The 6,675-nt window shown below is 44.4% G+C and overlaps 1 protein-coding gene across 6 annotated transcripts in view; it reads right to left on the reverse strand.

Annotated features, from left to right (window-relative positions):
- fam161b (FAM161 centrosomal protein B) overlaps positions 1-4,283 on the reverse strand; it is a 33,368-nt gene extending 29,085 nt beyond the window's left edge. For 3 of the 6 annotated variants that reach the window (XM_059649023.1, XM_048537909.1, XM_048537905.2), the window contains exon 1: positions 3,974-4,253. The gene's annotated coding sequence lies outside the window, so the exon portion shown is untranslated. The other 3 variants (XM_048537908.2, XM_048537907.2, XM_048537906.2) reach the window with 3 other exon arrangements.
- Positions 4,284-6,675: the final 2,392 nt, after the last annotated feature.

Here is a 6,675-nt window from a genome sequence, read left to right on the forward strand (position 1 = left end):
TCAGTCCCACACCTCAGGGGGTCAAGTGTTAGACAATAATTAAATAATGACCAATGTCACCCACATATCAGTTATTGAAATATAAAAGGGATTTAGTTTGAAAATACTCACACCAAGAAACAGTCAGTCAGTCAGTCATTGTGCTTTACTTGTCAAAATGCCATCAAATACTCATATTAAGAAACAGTCAGTCAGTCAGTCATTGTGCTTTACTTGTCAAAATGCCATCTGTATTTTTTTAAACTACTTGTTTCCATTTGCATTACCTAACCGTATAACATGGCTTCTCTCCAACAGATTGGGATCACACTGGGGAAACAAAGTGTAGACTGGGTGACCGCTCTGCGGAACACCAACGTTCTGTCCTAAAAAAGAGAAAAGACTCTGCGCTTCCAGTTGCTTGTCACTTCACACACCACACTGTTCCCTAGCCAACATCTGTCTCCTGCCTTGCTACAGTGCTCAAGTGCTTGATTTTCTGCTCAGGAACTCTACAGCTTTTTGGACTCAATATTGAGTTCAACAATTTTAGGGCTTAAGGCACCTTCTCCCACATCCTTATCTAACCCCAAACTTACATAAAACCTTTCAGGAGAGAGCTTTCTCACTTATACACGCAACTGACTTCTCAGATCTCATAGCAGTTTGCAGTATTTGAGGAGAAATTGTTAGGAACTAATAGTCCCCATTAGTATCTATTCATTCTCCCAGGATAATCATTATCCATTCCTTTGTCTGTCCAATTGTTATTCTCTCTCTTTGGGCTCCATCTCCATCCATTGCTTATTCCTTATCGACTTCTCCCTAAAGCTTCTTTACTCTTTACTCAGAGAGTAGTAAGGGAATGGAACGCGTTGCCTGCAACGGTCGTAGATACGCCAACTTCAAGTACATTTAAGTCATCATTGGACAAGCATATGGACGTACATGGAATAGTGTAGGTTAGATGGGCTTCAGATCGGTCTGACAGGTCGGCACAACATCGAGGGCTGAAGGGCCTGTACTGTGCTGTAACGTTCTATGTTCTAAAACCAACTTTTTCCTAGCTACTGTCAGTTCCGAGAAAGGGTCACTGACATGAAATTCTGATTTCCCTCCACAGATGCTGCCACACCTGTTCAGCTTATCCAGCAATTTCTGTTTTTGTTTCTGATTTCTAGCGGCTGCAGTTCTTTTGTTTTTTATTTTGGTTAGCAGTATAGGATTTACACTACTTTATATTTTCCTTGCAAAATTTGCTCAGTTGCATCTTTCCCACTATTTGCCAATAAGAATACAGTATTTTGCCAGCTGCCAAGGTGGGATTTGAACTCATGGCCCTGGAAACTACTCCAGTAAATGAATCACTATGCTAACATTCACCATCACGAAAATAAATGAATAATAAATAAAATAATGCAGATGCTTGAAACCTGAAGACAGTGAAAAACGCTGGAAACACTCAAAGGTCAGACAGCTGCCATGGAGAGAGAGAAAAAAAACAGATCTGATGCTACAGATTGACAATCTTTGATCAGAACTGGGAAATGTTAAGTGATGAAACAAGCTTAAAGCAAGGCAGAATGGGGTGGGGTGGGGTGGGGGGGAAGTCAGAGAAACAAGGGGCAAAAGTAACAAAAAGGGGAGGCGGACTAGGTTAACAAAAGAAGGGTAACAAAACAAGATTTGTTCTTGGTGAAAAAGCCACGGATGACACTGTCTGTGGAGAAAGATTGCTGTATTAGTGGGAAGTAGCAGAGTCATAGTCATAGAGACATGCAGCACGGAAACAGACACTTTGATCCAACTGGTCCTTGCCGATCAGATATCCGATTATATATATACACATACATGTATATCTAGTGCATTTGTCAGCATTTAACCCATATCCCTCTAAACCTTTCCTATTCATCTACCCATCCAGATCAAATGTTGTACATGTACCTGCCTCCACCACTTCCTCTGGCAGCTAATTCCATACATGCACCACCCTCTGTATGAAAAGTTTGCCCTTTAGGTCCCTTTTAAATCTTTCCTTCTCACCTTAAACTTATGCCCTCTAGTTTTGGACTCACCCACACCAGGAAAAAGACCTTGCCTATTTATCCTATCCATGCCCCTCTGATTTTATAAACCTCTATAATGTCACTCCTCAACCTCCAATGCTCCAGGGAAAGTAGCCCCAGTCTATTCTCCCTATAGATCAAACAATTCAGCTCTGGCACTACCTTTGTAAATCATTTCTGAAATCCTTTCAAGTTCACAACATCCTTCCTATAGGAGGTAGACCAGAATCACACCCAGTATTTCAAGAGTGTCCAAACCAAGGTCTGTTTTGGCACAACAAGATCTCCCAACTCCTACACTCAATACACGGATCAAGAAAGGCCAACATACCAAACACCTTTTCACTATCCTGTCTACCCACAACTCTACTTTCAAAGAAATATGAACTAGCACTCCAAGGTCTCTTTGTTCAGTAATACTCCCTAGGACCTTACCATTAAGTGCCTAAATCCTGCTTTTGATTTGCCTTTCCAAAATGTACCACCTCACATTTATCTAAATTTAAACTCCATCTGCCACTCTTCAGCCCTTTTGATCAAGATCTCATTGATCATTTTCCTCCATGAAGCTGTTCTGCTCAGGTTTATTCCTCCTCAGCCAGTAATATATATCTCTGAGATAGTAGGAACTTCAGATGCTGGAGAATCTGAGATAACAAGGTGGAGAGCTGGATGAACACAGCAGGCCAAGCAGCATCAGAGGAGCAGGAAAGCTGATATTTCAGGACTAGATCCTTCTTCAGAAATGGGGGAGGAGAAGGGGATTGTAAAATAAATAGGGGGAGAGGGGGAGGCAGATAGAAGGTGGATAAAGGAGAAGATACACAGAGAGGAGACAGGTAGGTCAAAGAGGTGACGGTGGAGACAGTAAAGGTGAGTGTCGGTGGGGCGTTAGGGAGGGGATAAGTCGGTCCAGCGAGGATGGATACGTCAAAGGGGTGGGATGAGGCTAGCAGGCAGGAGATGGGGATTGGGCTTGAGGTGGGAGGAGGGGATAGGTGAGAGGAAGGACAGGCTAGAGGCGGGGACAAACTGGGCTACTTTTGGCATGCGGTTGGGGGAGGGGAGATTTTGAAGCTCGTGAAATCCACATTGAGACCAGTGGGCTGCGGCGATCCCAGGTGAAATATGAGGTGCTGTTCCTGCAACCTTCTGGTGGCATCATTGTGGCACTGCAGGAGGCCCAGAATAGACAATGTCATCTAAGGAGTGGGAGGGGCAGTTGAAACAGTTTGCAACTGGGATGTGCAGTTGCTTCGGAGGTGTTCCGCAAAGCAGTCCCTGAGCCTCCACTTGGTTTCCCCAATACAGGAGGCCACAATGGGAACAGCAGATGTTCATCCAGCCTCACATTTTATTATCTTGGATTCTCCAGCATCTGCAGTTCCCATTATCACTGATACAGTATATCACATTAGCAGATGTGCAGGTGAACATCTGTTTGATGTCTGGGGGTCTGTGGGTGGGGGCGGGGGGAGTGTAGGGACAGCTGTCGCACCTCCTGCGGTTGCAGGGAAAAGTGCCAAGTGTGGTGGGGCTGGAGGGGTGTGTGGAGCGGACAAGGAAGTCACAGAGAGAGTGGTCCCTCCGGAAAGCATATAAGGGTGGGGAGGGGAAAATGTCTTTGGTTAGTGGGGTCAGATCGCTGGTGGCGCAAGTGTCGCAGGATGATGCGTTGGATCCGGAGGTTGGTGGGGTGGTACCTGAGGACGAGGGGGATTCTGTTTTGGTTGTTTTTGCTGGGCCGGGGGGGGGGGGGGTGTATCCCCCTATATCTCACGGTTAGGAATGATATTGGTTCTGGCTCCTTCTGAATAAAGCAGCCGCGCCAGCGTTACCACGGCGACCACAAACCAGCGGGCCTGAGGCCCAGCAAAAACCGACACACACAGGCTCAGCCAAACATCAAAATCGGCAAAATAACCCACCAAACGGGTCTCGGTGAATTCTACCAGGGCACCAGCCGCGTCTCTGTGATAATTAGCCGCGAAATGCCGGGGTAGTTATTGACATTGCCCCGAGGTTAATGGCCCACTTTAAGGCCGCTCCGGCACGACTCTCACCGTCGTTTTCCCCGGACTTTACACAGCAAATAATTATTCAGAAACGACAAACCCGACGGCACCGACATCTTTCTTCGATACAAAAGAAAATCAAATTAGATCATTCTTAAGGCTCAGAACAAAACAAACACACCCACAGGGACAGAATCCGCCTACCTTTGCGCTGATTGGTCCGAATGTGGAGTCTGCGCGCGGGTCAACTGTTTGATCCGTGAGTCGATCACCGCCTAGGCCCTGACTCCTCCACCAATGGGTGCCGCAGGACGTCCGTCGCTGCCTGTGACTGGCCCATTCTTAACACGTGCACCCGCCCCCTTACATTCATACATTGTTACAGCGCAGACTTGCGGGGCGGTGCGTCGTATAAAGAAACAGAAATGAGCCACTGGACGCGAAATTTTAAGCCTGTTTTCTTTCCACAAATGCTGTCAGATTTGCTGCATTTCTCCTGCAATTTCCGCCGGTTTTTGTTTCAAACACTTTTAAAGTGTGGCCACTGTTGTAGAATAGTTAACTTGCACGCAGCGTACGTACTCACAAATCTGCGAGTCCAACTCTCCAATTCGTAATTGTGATCAGAGATAATGGGAACTGCAGATGCTGGAGAATCCAAGATAACAAACCGTGGGGCTGGATGAACACAGCAGGCCAAGCAGCAAATTTTTTGTGCTCCTAAGATGCTGCTTGGCCTGCTGTTCATCCAGCCCCACACTTTGTTATCTCCAATTCGCAAAGCGTGCTAAATTGGAAATACGCAAACCTGGAGTTCGTAAACAAGATTTTGAGGTTTGCTACACCACAGGGGCTGAAAGAGCTCAAGGAATAGGCTTGTCAGAAACGTTGCCAGCAACAGCCGCATTCAATAAATGAATATTAAAAAAAACACATCTAGAGACATCGTTTGTTCCACGTCCGCTCTCTTTTGCTTTGCATCATTTTTTAATCACAGGCATCTAACATTTTCAAATTATGACGAAAGTCAGTGACCTCAAATGTTAGGACTAAATTACTGCAGATGCTGGAATCTGTACTGAAGACAACAAATGCTGGAGATCACAGTGTGTCAAACAGCATTCACGGAGAGAAAGCAAGCTAACGTTAGCTTCTAGATGACTGTTCATCAGACCTCAAATGTTAAATTGGTTCTCTCTCGCTGCAAATTTTGCTTGACCTAAAACACGGAAAATAGGATTTAGAAGGGGCTATGTTAGTACCATCTGTGCCAAACTGCTGACTATTTTCAATATTTTCCGTTTTTATTTCAGATTTACAGCATTCATAGCATTTTTCTTTTTGTGTACTATGTGAATCGATAATTGGGTAGAGGAGAGAGGTGGAGTTCATTTGGAGTTTTTGGGTCTTTTTTGCTGTTAATATTTTTCAGATGGATTTAATAGCAGAGCATTTAGAAATACTAATATGATCAAGAAAACTCAGCATGGTTTTATGAAGGGAAAATGGTGCTTGACAGTGGAGGTAATATACTGGCATTTGCAGAAGGAATTTCATAATGTACCACATGTTAGGCTACCCAAGATGTGCTCCTAAGATGCTGCTTGACCTGCTGTGTTCATCCAACTCCACACTTTGTTATCTCGGATTCTCCAGCATCTGCAGTTCCCATTATCTCTGATGTTGAAGGTGGTATATTAGTATGGATTGAAGATTAGATAAGAGAAAGACTTGGGTTCAGAGGGACATTTTCAGGAAGGCAACCTGTAACCACAGGGGGCCATAATTATTTAATATGTATATTCATGACTTTGATAAGGAAAGGGAATGTACTGTAGCCATTTCTTGGATGGCACAAAAATAAGTGGGAAGGCAAATATTGAGGTCTACAGAGGGATCAGGAATGGTAAAAACTTGACATGGAATATAACATGGGAAATTGTGAGGATATGCATTTTGACAGAAAGAATAGAGGAGTTGAATATTATTTAAATGGAGAAAGATTGCAGAAAGCTGCAGCATACAGGGATCTAGGACAGAGATTAGGCATGATATTAAAACATCAGTAAAAAATTCAGACTGATATAAATGAAAGTAAGTGCAGCATCAAAAAGGCCATTCATTCTGTGATCAGAGATACTGGCATTTTTTCCCTGAGGGGCCAGTTAACTCCAACCACACCCCCTCCCCGGAATTATTTTAATATTACTCTCCCACAATTCTGTAATTTTTCAATCGTTCTATATATTTGCGTGTTGTCTGGAACTGTTTGTTTTAAAATTCATTAACGGGAGGTGCTACCTAGGCAGCATGTTTCCCCAGAGGGTAGTTGACAGTCAGCCACAGGGCTGTGGCTCTGGAGTCACACGTCGGCCAAACCAGGTGAGCAGTTTCACCACCTGCCATAGAGAAATTTGAACCCAGGTTGCCGGAATATCCTCTGATGCTGCTTGGCCGCTGTGTTCATCCGGCTTCACACCGTGTTATCTCAGATTCTCCTGCATCGGCAGTTCCTACTATCTCTGCCGGAATATCAAGCTGGATTATTTTATTGAGTCCCGTGATTATACCACTAGGCCAATACTTTCCCCCGCATACATTTATGTCCAATAACT

This window comes from Stegostoma tigrinum, chromosome 10 (assembly GCF_030684315.1).
Source record: "Stegostoma tigrinum isolate sSteTig4 chromosome 10, sSteTig4.hap1, whole genome shotgun sequence".
Classification (NCBI taxonomy): domain Eukaryota; kingdom Metazoa; phylum Chordata; class Chondrichthyes; order Orectolobiformes; family Stegostomatidae; genus Stegostoma; species Stegostoma tigrinum.